Source organism: Miniopterus schreibersii, assembly GCF_964146895.1.
Source record: "Miniopterus schreibersii genome assembly, chromosome: 3".
Taxonomy (NCBI): Eukaryota; Metazoa; Chordata; class Mammalia; order Chiroptera; family Miniopteridae; genus Miniopterus; species Miniopterus schreibersii.
The window spans coordinates 58990917-59004408 of NC_138103.1; positions in this window are offsets into that span (position 1 = coordinate 58990917).

Below are 13492 nucleotides of genomic sequence, written 5' to 3' on the forward strand. Positions count from 1 at the left end.
AGATAGAAGAAAATAATGGAGAAACTGAGAGAAAGGTCACTAAGAGTGGAAATAAATATGATAAAGAGCAAATGAGGGGGTGGGAGGTGGGGGGGTGAAGGGGGTCTTAATATATGGTGACAGGAGAAGATATGATTTTGGGTGGTGAGCACACAGAGCAATACCCAGATCTTGCAACATAGAGACACACACCTGAAACCTATATGCTCCTATTAACCAGTGTCACCCCAATAACTTTAATAAGGCGTTTTAAAAAAGAGCAAATGAAACAAAGGTGAGAGATAATGAGACCCATGTAAAGCAGGTGTCTAAGGCCTCAGGCATAGAGGTAGGACTCAGAAAGCATAGGAACATAACAGATATGACTGACAAAATGAAATTAAAAGAAGCTCTGTAACATAGCCACCTATCCAGCTCAGAATTTGATTTTGATATTATTTGTTGACTAAAAAAAAAAGTCTTTTCAACTACACATCTCAGCATAAAGAAATGGATTAAAAAATGAAATAAATTGTTCTACCAATTGCCAAATTAAGGTACACCTTAAGCTCGACGTTTTGATGATCCTGAAACCTTAAATCAAACTAATAGTAGATGAAAGTTATCAAAAAGGCATATCATCTATAACTAATTTGTTTCAATGTAGTATATGAATTTGTTCCAGAGATAAAATTCAGTAGAATGTAAGTTCTATAGGGGCACATATTTCTATTTCGCTGCCCAACTCCAGTACCTGGAAGGGTGCCTGGCATATAGTAGGCACTCGATGAATCTTTGGTAATAAACAAATAAGTCCAGCAAGAAAAAAGTGACTCACCGTCTATTAAAAACAAAACATGCGTTATCTATAATGTTTCCATGAAGTTAAAAAATCAGGTATCCACCTTAGTTGAGAAAAATATGAACTATATTAAATAGAAATAATGTCTAGAATTCAGAATTTATTTTCTTTTTATTTACTATAGAAACAACCCAATTTTTACTTTAAGGATTCACTAGAAAGCATTTGAAAGTCTCTTGCATAACATTTATCACATAATCAGAACTCACAAATTTATTTTCCTATTTCTACTTACTTTATAAAGGGCTAAGTGAGAATTTAAAAACTCTAATTTAAAAATAAGTGTACCCATGTTATAAAGAGCTACTAATATTAACTTGGGGTTCACGTGATAAAATAGAAAACATATAGGCTTTCACATTACACTAACCCAAACCTCAAATTGTAAGCATTGTGGCCTTGGCAAAATGCTTGATTTTCTGAACTTGAATGCCCTCAACTATAAAATATAGATGATATCAGTTCTTATATTACAGTGCAATTATGAGGATAAAACAAGATGATATCTCTGAAATGTTAAATATTGTATCAGACACATAGTAGATATCCAATAAGTGTTCTTTAATTGCACCTTATGTCCAGAGCAATATGAACTCATCAAATCTCACATGTTATTTCACCTCATCTGATTTTGAAACCATAGAAAACATATAAGCAGTTGCTGGAATACAAAGATGTGATGTTATGTCACTGTGTTTAACTAACAATAGCAGAGTCACTTTCTGAGTTATTCTAGGAAGAAGGAATTTGGGAGGCTAGAGCCCCAGATTTGACCCAGACCACACAGTAATTCTCTGACAGGCAAATACTGAAGGACCTGAGATATTCAGCACTCTTTTACATGGCCACAAGGCAAAAGATGACCAAATAGTGACAACAGAAAAATGGTGTGTGGTGAATAATTTCACTGTAGAAAATTTTCTCAAGGCATTTGACTTTCTAGAGAACCTGTGACCTATCAGATTTATTCAACCAGTCAATGACTGTCTTATTTTAAGTCAATCGAGCGATGTGTTTATAGTGCCAGATATTACACTGAAAAAAATCAGACAGTTCATATTGACTCATTCATGTTTTCCTTGGTATATATTTGCATTAGTAAATTGATTAAATAAATTACACACATATACTTAACAAAATTTTTTCAGAGAATGAATGGCTCAATGAAACATTTCTGTTAATCTGACACTTCACACTTAACCCATGTTTTTCATTCCAGACCAAAAAAAGGAGAGTAATAAAATCTTCATTAACTGCACTGAAGCCATTTACAGCAGATGGTCTCTGGAGGGTAAATTTCAAAACATTTGCTAGAGAGCACTGTGCAAAATGTGCTGTTGTCCTGACATAGCAACTAGTGTGAAGAGCAGCAAATGGAACAGTCGTCAGCAGTAAGGGAGGAGATCATACATTGTGAATCACAGTCCAGCTATCCTTTGTCACTTAGGCCAAGAAAAGGAGAGTCACATTTGCTGTTGTTTATCATTTTGGGGATTATATAGATAGGTTGAAAAGCATAAGGTATGTCCCTAGTCTCATCAAATATTATGGTAATTCCTAAAAATTCTTGATAAATCTTTAAACACTCTGTAAGTTCTCAGATAATGAAAATATGTGGGGGCATATGGCCATAGTAAGCACCACAGATACTGTAAGGTGAAAAGAAGGAGGGAAATTATGTATACATAGATGGATGAATGGAGAGTGAACATGTGGTGGGTGGTTAGGTTAAGGCAGATGGATATCTAGATAACTGAAAATATCAGAAACACAAAATGATAAAAATTCTAATCAGGTTATACAGGAAAACATCTACCAAATGTAAGCGGATAATATCATTTTAGGATGAAGTGAACTATTTCTGTTTGGCCCAATTGCCTGCTTGTTCAGAATAATATAGCAATTACTCAGATTCTTCAAACTCTAACTTTGATGATGTTACTGACTTTCACTATAAAAAATACTTTGAAAGGAATCAAACAGAGATCTCCTGGATCCTAGGTCAGTGTTCAACCGCTGAGCCACACCAGCTGGGCATGACTGGCTTATTTCACTTAGTATAATGTCCTCAAGATTCATCCACGTTGCAGCTTTTTAAAGCTTAATAACATTCCATTTGTTTATCTATTTATCCATTGATAATATTTGGATTGCTTCCACTTCTTGGAGATTGTGAATGATGCTGCTATTAACATAAATGTACTGTTATCTTTTCAAGACCCTGCTTTCAATTATTTTAGATATAGAATTTCTGGATCACATGGTAGTGTTAATTTTAGTTTCTTGAGGAGCTGCCATACTGGTTTCACTATTTCACAATCCCACCAACAGTGCACGAGAGTTCCAAGTTTTCTACCTCCCCACCATCATTTGTTATTTTCTGTCCATTTGATATTAGCCATCCTAATGAATGTGAGGTGGTATCTCATCTTGGTTTTGATTTGCATTTCTCCCATGATTAGTGATGTTAAAAAATTTTTCATTAGTTTGTTGACCATTTGCATATCATTTTTGGAGATGTATCTATTCAAGTTCTTTGTTCACTTTTTAATCAGGTTATTTTGTTGTTGTTCAGTTATAGGGGTTCTTTACATTTTCGGGACTTTAACTCCTTATGAGATACATGATTTGCAAATATTTTCTCCTATTCCAAAGGTTGCTTTTTCAATCAGCTGATTTTGTCCTTGACACACAGTTTTTAAGTTTGATATAGTAGTATTTATCTATTTTTGCTTTGTTGCCCCTGCTTTTGGTGTCATACGCAAGAAATAATTTCCATTTTGAATAACATGACTCTTTCCCTCTGTTTTCTTCTAAGAGTTTTATAATTTTGGATTTTACATTTAGACTTTTAATTCTGAGTTAGTTTTTGTAAGGTAAGGGTTCATTTCATTCTTTTGCATGTGGCTATTGTAATATTCTTCTCTTTCCCTCTCTCTCTCACCCCCTCCTCTAGGCATTTACATTAAAAGAATTTTTATTAAAAATATTCATCACCTGCTATTGCTCCATATTTTTCTTTTAACACTTAAATGTGTTGTTTGGAATATTACAATCAGTCTCAATGAAAATTATTGTGATGCAATAATCAAAGGTTAGCACGTCAGGTGGAGAGTAAACAGAAGGAGCAGATGAATACTTGAGACGAAATTCTCCTCTGTGATAATATAAAGAGAAAAAAACTACACATTTTGACATAAAAAGGGAAGTATTTCTAAGCAACATAATTAAAAACAATTGTGGCTGCCTCTTAGCGGATTGCCTCATATGAGTCTCAATACTTGTAGAAAGTTTTATCATTTGTTTCTCATAGAAAGAACAAAAAGTGAGAAGATATACAATGTTTGATTTATAAAACATAAATACTGGGAATATAATGTTGTATTGTGAGTGTGAAAGCAAGAAAACTCTTCCAGGAGAGTCCTATATAATTGCAAGATCTGTTATGAGACTTGATTCTATTCCCAGCTTGTTCCATTATGTCATACAAATCTGCCATCAGGTAAAAATCCTATCAGGTTGCACAAAAGTATTAAAAGTTAATTATAAGTAAAAACCCTCAAGATCTTGATGTTACTACTCTAAAACATCATTTATTGTCTCAGATGTATCAAGAAACAACCACTATTGAGACTTTATTCTCTATTCTGTGTGAAATCAAATTCTCTCCAGGGTACTTTGTATGACTTATTAAAATAGTCTGTTGGTAGATAAAATTCTTCTCACTGTGATCAGAAGACTTTAAAATTGGTGGCAAAGGAATTTGGATATTCTCAGAGAAAAAGCATCACTGAGTTGGGTATTTGAAGTTAGGTTTAATGGTCTAATTTCATGTGAAAATATAGGTGCAAGCTCAGACATATTTTCATACAAGTATCTGGAAGCTGGATATTGACAGACCTTGAAATAAGTAGAAAATTACTCCTGAAATCATGTTAAAAGCAAATGTAAAATTGATCGCATTGGAATAAAAATAATCATGACAAAAAGTACTTCAGTGATGTGTGACTTGTATTTAAAAGAAAATTATTTTCTACATCTTGGATCACTTACATATAGAACTAACATTTAAAGAATTCTTTTCTTAGCAAATTTATATTACATTTTTAAAACATATAAATCAATCAGAGCCTTTATTAAGTAAAGTATGTCAACTCTGTATTCTATGAAACAAAAAAATATATAATGGGGATATAATTGATGACAAAATTCTAATGTTATAGTTGTCAGAGTTACTATATTCCACAAGACTTGATCATTTCTCTAAAATATTTTCTTCAAAAAGTTTTTATTTTCTTTATGGATTTTATTTAGGTGCATTTGTATGAAATCTCAAACATTTTCAGCATGGAGCTTCAATTTATCATGTTACCAGACTAAGAGAGAAGAAAGAAATCTGGTGTGCATAACCAGTTCATTTCAGAGCAGTTTACAGACAGGTGAGGAAACAAGCAAGTGAGAAAACAAAACCCAACTCTTCATACAGATAAGAATTCAGGCTGTCATTTTGGGGGGTCTCTACATGTTAACTTAGAATTCTACAGGACTTAATGTTAAAATGCCAGATATGTAAATTTGATTTTACTAAGAAAATACCTCCCAAGCAAACAGACTAGAATACCAATGCATTTCTTCATTAGCTTCACCTGATTTTGAGATAATTTTATATGTGGTCCATGCACAGAATGCAGAATGTAAAAAATCCTAACTAGGTTTAGTGACCTTTTATATGGGTTTAAAATGATCATGTACTGTGAACTTTTCACAAACATTTTCTCTAAGCAATTAATGCAATCATGTTTAATTCTAAGCACAACATATTCTAAATACTACTCTGCAAATTGAGTTCTCTCTGTCAAAGTAAAATGATAAACTTTCTGTAAAAAAATGTTTTTTAAAAATTACATTATCAGGAATTGCAAGATCAGAGTCTTTGCAATACCTTGCCTCAAAGGCTAGTCTACTCATAGCCGTCTGACCTGGTATAGTTGTGATGACTCAAGACAAAGGGTTTCTACATAAAGAAGTTCACCAAATAATAGCTAACATTCCACTTTATGTTTATGTGAGAGTTTCATTGATTTCTAAGAATGGAATAATTTTTTTTAGAACCATAGAATTTTAGATCTAGAACAAAGCTTAGAGATAATCTCTAGAGAACTCAAGACCACAAGCTTTAAAAAGCAGAAATTGACAAAACAAAGAATAAAAAAACAATGTACATAACAAGAAAAACCCAAAACTACTTCTTTGAAAGTATTGATAATAGACAAACCTCTTGTAAGAGTGCCCAAGGGAAAAAAATAGAAAATCACAAATAAAATACAAAATGAAAAAAGGGATGTATTACACAAACAGTAGACATTTTATACATCATAAGAAAATGCAATGAATAACTTCATGTTAGTAAAGTTAAAATGTAAGATGAAAAGAACAATTTCTTAGGAAAAGATGTAACTGACCAAAATGCATACAGTAAGAAAGAAATAACTCTATTGACCACTACCACTTAAATAACTGAATCAAGAAAGAAAGAGAAAAAAAGCTTGGCCCAAATATATTTGTAGGCAATTTATTCAAAACTCAAAGTATCAAAGAAGAGGAAATAGAGAAGTTATCCAACACATTTTATAACGCTAATATAATTTTGATACTAAAACTTGGCAAAAAAACTGTAACACTTTTTTAACCAGCCTCACTTATAATTAAAAATGCAAAAACATTATATACAATACTATTTGAACCCAAAGTAATTTATCCAAGGTTCACCATTTTTAAAAAAAATCTATAAATTTAATGCATTATGCTAACAAATGAAAAGGACTACATGCTAATCCTAAAAGAGCTTCCCTTATTAAAATGTTTTCCTAAATGTCTTTCTATTCTAAGTACTTATCCCAAGCAGATTCTCAATATATCATAAACGGGGGGGGGGGGGGGAGGAAGCAAAAGTAAGTTTATAGTTGTGAGTACACAAAACAAAGTTTATTCTTGTATTATTTATTAATTATTGTATTATTTATTATTATTTATCTACTTTGCCCACTTCTATAAATAATGTGATAGAAACATTTTTCATTTCCCTCCAAAATAATTACAAATATCATTTTTTGTATTTTACTTTTAATTATGAACATTATTTTTTCTCTCCTCATCACTAAGTTTAGAATGCCACTGGGTCTATTAATATCTAGGAAATTTCAAACAAGATCAGAACTAAAAATTTAATAAAAATATTTTTCATTACCTAAACCTATGGCATCCCTAATTGATGCTGACTGACAACCTAAATATAAGGATCATATTTTAAGAGTAACTGTACAAATTTAACTTACTCAGCAACTCTACATAACCTCACCCCATTGAAATATTGAGTATGTGAATGCTAACTAATGGAGTTGAGCAATCAGAGAGCAGAGAGGAACTCAAATCAGAACAGGAGAAGCCAGCCCACCCTCTCCCCTCCCCTCCCCTCCCCTCCCCTCCCCTCCCCTCCCCTCCCCTCCCCTCCCCTCCCCTCCCCTCCCCTCCCCTCCCCTCCCCTCCCCTCCCCTCCCCTCTTCTCATATTGCCCTATACTAAAGAAAAATAAAATCTGGCTAACTCACTCACAATGTTATTAAACAAGACTTAACCTGTCCATCTAGATTTAAACAGTATTAGTTCAGGAAAATGAAAAGAAAGTTTCAAGTACATTTGCAAATTTCAATGATTGGATTCCTATTATATGAGTGGCACTGGGTGGAGGGATTTGTATATCGGGTGATCATGTCATACGCTTGCACCATCAATTAGATTAAGAATTCTTAAGGGATGTCCTAGCTTCATCGAGACCATTCAGTCTGTGATAAAGATGCAAGGATTTGCTAGGGGACCCACACAAGGTGATTGATATATCTTGCTTTAGGGTGAAATTCAGTTCCAAAACTTTTGTACAGACAAATATTCCTCAAGTTTAAGGCTTCAATTTAGGCTTTACTCTATATAGACCAAAGCACTTAATTACAGGTGGATTTAGCAATGATTGATATATATATATATATATATATATACACAGCTTTAATTGCTTAAGTCCCTCAGCAACAATTTTTGACAATGTAATCAGAAGATTAAAATGAGGATGTGAATATTACACATAATAGTAACCAAATATTTATTTTTTAATCAACCAAGTATAGGAGGATAAGATGCTAAAGAAAAATGTCCGTTAAATGATAGTCTAAACTTATATTATGTCTCACTGCTTTTCTTTTTAAATGTCTAAAAAAAAAAAGTCACTACATGAAATAAGACTATATTTGCAAGATACAAATTGTTTTTCTTCCTTTAAAATGCAATGCCTTATAATTTCACTTATGTGATGATTTATTTCCAAAATTTAAACAAATGCTTTGTTTTCTTTAAACAAGGCTTATACAATACAAGATTACTCCTGCCCTCTAGGAAGAATCTCTTACTGAAATGGAAAGTAAATTCTTTTCAGTCACTAGCTCTGCTGTTTCCAACTTTATTTAAAATATGTGTTCTTTAAAAGGGCTTCAGTGATTGCCAAAAATAACATAAATGCCAAAAGCACAAAAGAACTCTCAGTTTATCATACTAAATTGGATATTTCACAATAACTCCATCAAAAAAATTAGATGAGAATTTTTTACTTTCAAAAGTATACATAGCTAAAATAGAATTATAAATATGCTATCACAGATCTAAAGAAAGACAGAACTCTTCTGAAATTAAAACTATTCATTTCTTCTTTATAAAATAATTTGGATTATTTTTTTTTTAATTGAAAGGAGTAAATATTAAAGAAATGTAAGTTTAGTTAATTTCATATGAAAAGTATTCAATAGAATGAGCATCACTCGAATGAGAATCTTTGGTTAAATAGTTTCAATTCTACAACCTTTATATAGTATAGCAAAAATTGTTTGGTGTTTATTATAACTGTAAACAGTTAATGGCTGATAATTAAATAAACAGCATCCATACTGAATCCTGCAAGATTTAATTAAACATAGCACACTGCAGATGTGAGATTTAAAATAATATTTATAATTACATGTAAAACACAGTTGCTGATATAAGTACATGGAATTCTGAGAGAAATTTGCAATTTCACCTCATTTTAAACAATTTTTGTTTTGAATTCCTTGTTCCACTTTTTATTATGAGGTGTTTTGTCAACAGAAAAAATAATAAGTATGTCAAATATACTTATGAAAGTTGGTTCTGAGGGAAGAAATATTGTCTCAGAAATATTTCTTTAATGCAGTGATTCAAAAATTCAGTTAAAAGAAAAAAGAAATAGACCTTCACCTAACTACAAATAATTCAAATAAAGGAACATGGAAACTATCCGAACACTATCATTAAACATATAGAGAGCTAGGGGGAAAAATAAAAAGGATTTTAGTTTTCTTCAGCCTCAGTACCGTATGAAACTAGTATTTGAATATTATTTACAAAATTCAGTGGGAAATGTTACAGTGTAATATTGATTTAGAGGGAACTTTAAATTTTTTATGTGAAAAACTTATTAAGTACTGAGGAATTTTCAGCTTTCTTTATTCATTATTAAAGATGCCTATGGTATTTTTATCCATAAAATGCATAAGAAATACAGTGGCCATGGAGAATTTTATAGTTGATTATACAGACTAACTGATTGCACATATTATTCGATATACCTTTTATAACAGTAATTGTTCAGCATCTTATTTGGGATACATTCCTCTATAGAGCAGGAAAACAAAAATGGAATGTGCCAAAGACTAAATCCCATTTACACCATTCTCCAATCCCGTACGTCTGTAATGTTTCAAGATCACTAATGTTTACGATGAGAATCTTGTCAGTGAGGACTCTGAGACCGGAAATGCAAATGCTAACGTTCAAGTGACTAACAAAGAATGGTGGACCCTCCACAGTCCGCATCTCCACGATCACAAAGAAAGGCACACTATATTGGTAGTAAATTATAGGTCTGAATTACACCCTAATACCTAAATTAATTACCTGGTCATTCTTGATTAACACTTCTCCTGTCACTATTGTATGGCAAAGAACTACCAAATTTAAAAACCTGCAGGTGGACTGAGAGGAAAATAGAAATTACGTATTCAACAAGAAATAATTTGTCAGATCCTATATGCTTATTATATGCATATATAGTACCATACTTGTCCATGGCATTTAAAAATAGATGAAGCAGTCTCAAAGTTGTCTATTCAAAGAGAGGATTTTGATAAAGAAAAATAGATGGAGCCTGGCTATGGAGCTGTCCAGGGCTCCATATGCATGTGACAGTTTCTTATTTACATGTCGCTCATGTTTATGCATATTCAGAAGAATACAGCTGCTACCCCATTCTCCAGAAATCACAGACACCGGTCAAGTCTACAAACGGTAGCCACATTTGAGCTTGTAATGTACTTATCATGAAAAGCTAGAAGCTCTCATGTTAGGGAGGGGGAAAAGCAGCACAATTTGCTTTAAAAAGATAAGACATTTTTCAAAAAACAAATACTGTGTATTCAATTCAGCTCCTTTAGGTGCTTTTATGTTATAGGAATTCTGCTGGTGATGAAAACAGCATTCAGCCAATCAAATGGAGATACCCTAGTGCCATCCAAAGTAGAAGCCTAGTGTTTAAAATAACCCTGATGAATAATTCATAGAGCTGATGTTTATGCAAATTAGAGAATCATGCACCCACCTGACCACCGAGGGAAGAAAAAATACAGAGGGAAAAAAACCCACCATGCTTTTAGCATTCTCCAGAACCTATGTAATCAAATGATAATATTCTTTCATTAAATGCATCAAGGAATTACAATCCTTACCTGGTTAGTTTGTAGGGCCTTCAGATTTTCTGGATGAAATAACTGACTGTGCGTGCAACCAATAAAACTGAACTGAAAAGCTGATTAAGGGCACTTACTTAATGCAAAGCCACTCACTGAATATTCATATGATGTCTGTGTTTATGCAAATTAAAGCAAAAGAAAGCCCAAGGGGATTGGTTGCCATAGCCCACAAATACTGTGTACAGCAGAAAATATAGAGAGTAGTGACAAATAAATCTTGAAATTCATAGCTTTGGAGCAACAAAGGAGAAATAGTAAAATATTAAAAAGCCTAGGTGAATTACAGTTTTAAAGTGCTTTATTTAATCATATTATTTTAGGACTGTTGATTATTTCTACCACATAATGATCTATAATTATCTTAATGCCAAAAGATACCATCACTTGTGCTTGTCAGCTTTATTTTTCCTGCAGTCATTTATATGAGCAGATCCCTTAAGCACAGAATAGTGAAGAAGAAACAATTATAATAAAAGTATATTTCAGTACACTAGTAACCAAACCCAGGGCCATGTGTGCCCTTTATTAGCTCTGTCATGTAGTGAGCCTTCAGTGGTAAAATCTTACTAGGCTGTGAAGTGTCAATGGAAAACCTCCAACATTAGGTTGAGCTCTTTGCTTTCTTAATAGTGATCTGCTTCATTTGAAATGGAGATTATTTTATATTAGAATAGATACTGTGGATCTTTTGGCCAAGAAGATTCTGGTACGTGCCGTTATAAAATCCAAGGATTTTCACTTTTGAATCCCAAATGCAATAATATTCTCCTGAATGCATGCTGATATGTAATGTACTAACCATGAAAAAATGTTCATCCTCACATACAGTGTATGTACATGAGAACCGATTACAGGCATTGGCAGGATTCATAATATTTAAATGATACAGTGCATGTCTGGCATAAAATGCTTTATGTTGTCAGATAGCCTCCACTTTCTACTTTTTAATAAGTATGAGGTAGAGATGACTAAAAGTGCTGGAATGCATCTGATGTTTTTATTTACATTTTTCTCTTTGTTTTCTTGAACATACTTTCCAAACTTCAAAAAGCAGACATTGGAAGGAAAAAGTAAGAAGTCAATGTTCCTCATGGTAGTTACCACTGACTGAAAAGTATTTATCATTTCCAATATTTTCCTACTAATTATCACATCCTCACTTCATAATCATTCTGGTCTCCCCTATGTAACATAATGAATTTTCAAATACATTTAAGAAATAAAAATATTTAAAGCAATTTAAGCATCTATACAAAGCTGGCTACACTTACCATAAGTGCATAAAGACTAGCTCCAATATTTATTACCTTGATAGTGATGGTATCGTGGGTGAATGCATATGTCTAAACTCATCAAATTTGTACTCATTATATGCAGATTTTTTTGTATATCAATTAGACATCAAGAAAGCTGGAGGAAGAAAAAACACTGGATCCAGTTTCAGTATATTATTTTCATAGAAGGCACTTAGAAAGAGACTTCTTTGTGGCACCTTATAGTTGCTAATTACAGCTTTCATAGCTTCAGATAGTTTCCTTTCTTTTACAGTTGCTCATTGGCTTTCCTTGAGAGTAATCTTAATGAATATACATTTATCTACATCCATATCTATTTTCTGCAACTGATAGTACACGTATATATTGATTCTATTTACTGTCTCCTTAAAATTCCCTTTTCTTAAGTTTCAGAACTGACTTGAAAAATACAATGTGATTGACATATCAAGTATTTAAAACAAAGTTGGTAAAATTTTAAAAGCTGTAATTTTTCATTATTGTTTCTTAATTGTTTCATTTAATTTATTAATTATTGTACTGACACATATCTATTCCAAATTATAGAATAAAAACTAATGGATAACTAGTAGTATACCTGCCTAGTAATCATGCAATTCTTTTTCTTCTATTGATTTAAGAACATTGTTATTCAGAAGGTGGACTGATAATTTCTTGACGTTTCTAATTAAATAGATCTAAATTTAAAACTTCTAAGAAATAACATTAAGGCTAATCAGCAACAGTTGCTTTTTATTAAGCTTCCCCCTCCATAAAAGTTATTTTTTTGAAAAAAAACCTTAGTGGATGTAGTTAATTATGTGGTCCTCCACTCTTTCTCTACAGAACATTTCTTCATGTAGCTTAATTCCCAATGGAAACATTTTTTCTGATAAAATATACTTCGATAGCTAATAATAATGATGACAATGATAATAGTAGTTATTGTTTGATTTTGTTTTCAACATAAGTACCCTCATTGAAATCTCTGGAAGTCGAATATCACAAAATCAAACAACAACATGACAATACATTTTCATGGAAATGAATTAAGATTTTTTTAACATCAAAATTTTCCAACTTTCAAATTAAAATTTAAACACATTTTTACCAGGACCAGTTATTGCTTATTTAAGCTGCAGTGGTCATGCTTTGGTTACAAGAAAAATAAGGTTTCCTTCAGAAAGATATTTACATTTTCAAAGAGAACACGTTACACACACACACACACACACACACACACACACAGACACCTCAAACTGTCAGAGCAAGATGTAAGTGGGTATCATTAATGTCATCCTTTGTCCAATTCCTGAAATCATTAATGAAATTTTTCTCTCCTTTTCTTGAATTGAATCTCTTAATCTTTGGCCCTTGTTCAACTTGGGTATTTCTGACAAGTTTAAAATATTTATAAACCAAATCCAAACTGCCCTAGGCCATGGTCACCTCAGACTTCATATCCTATATCTATGCAGGGCAAGAGTAGCTTATTCAGAGAACTAGGTTCT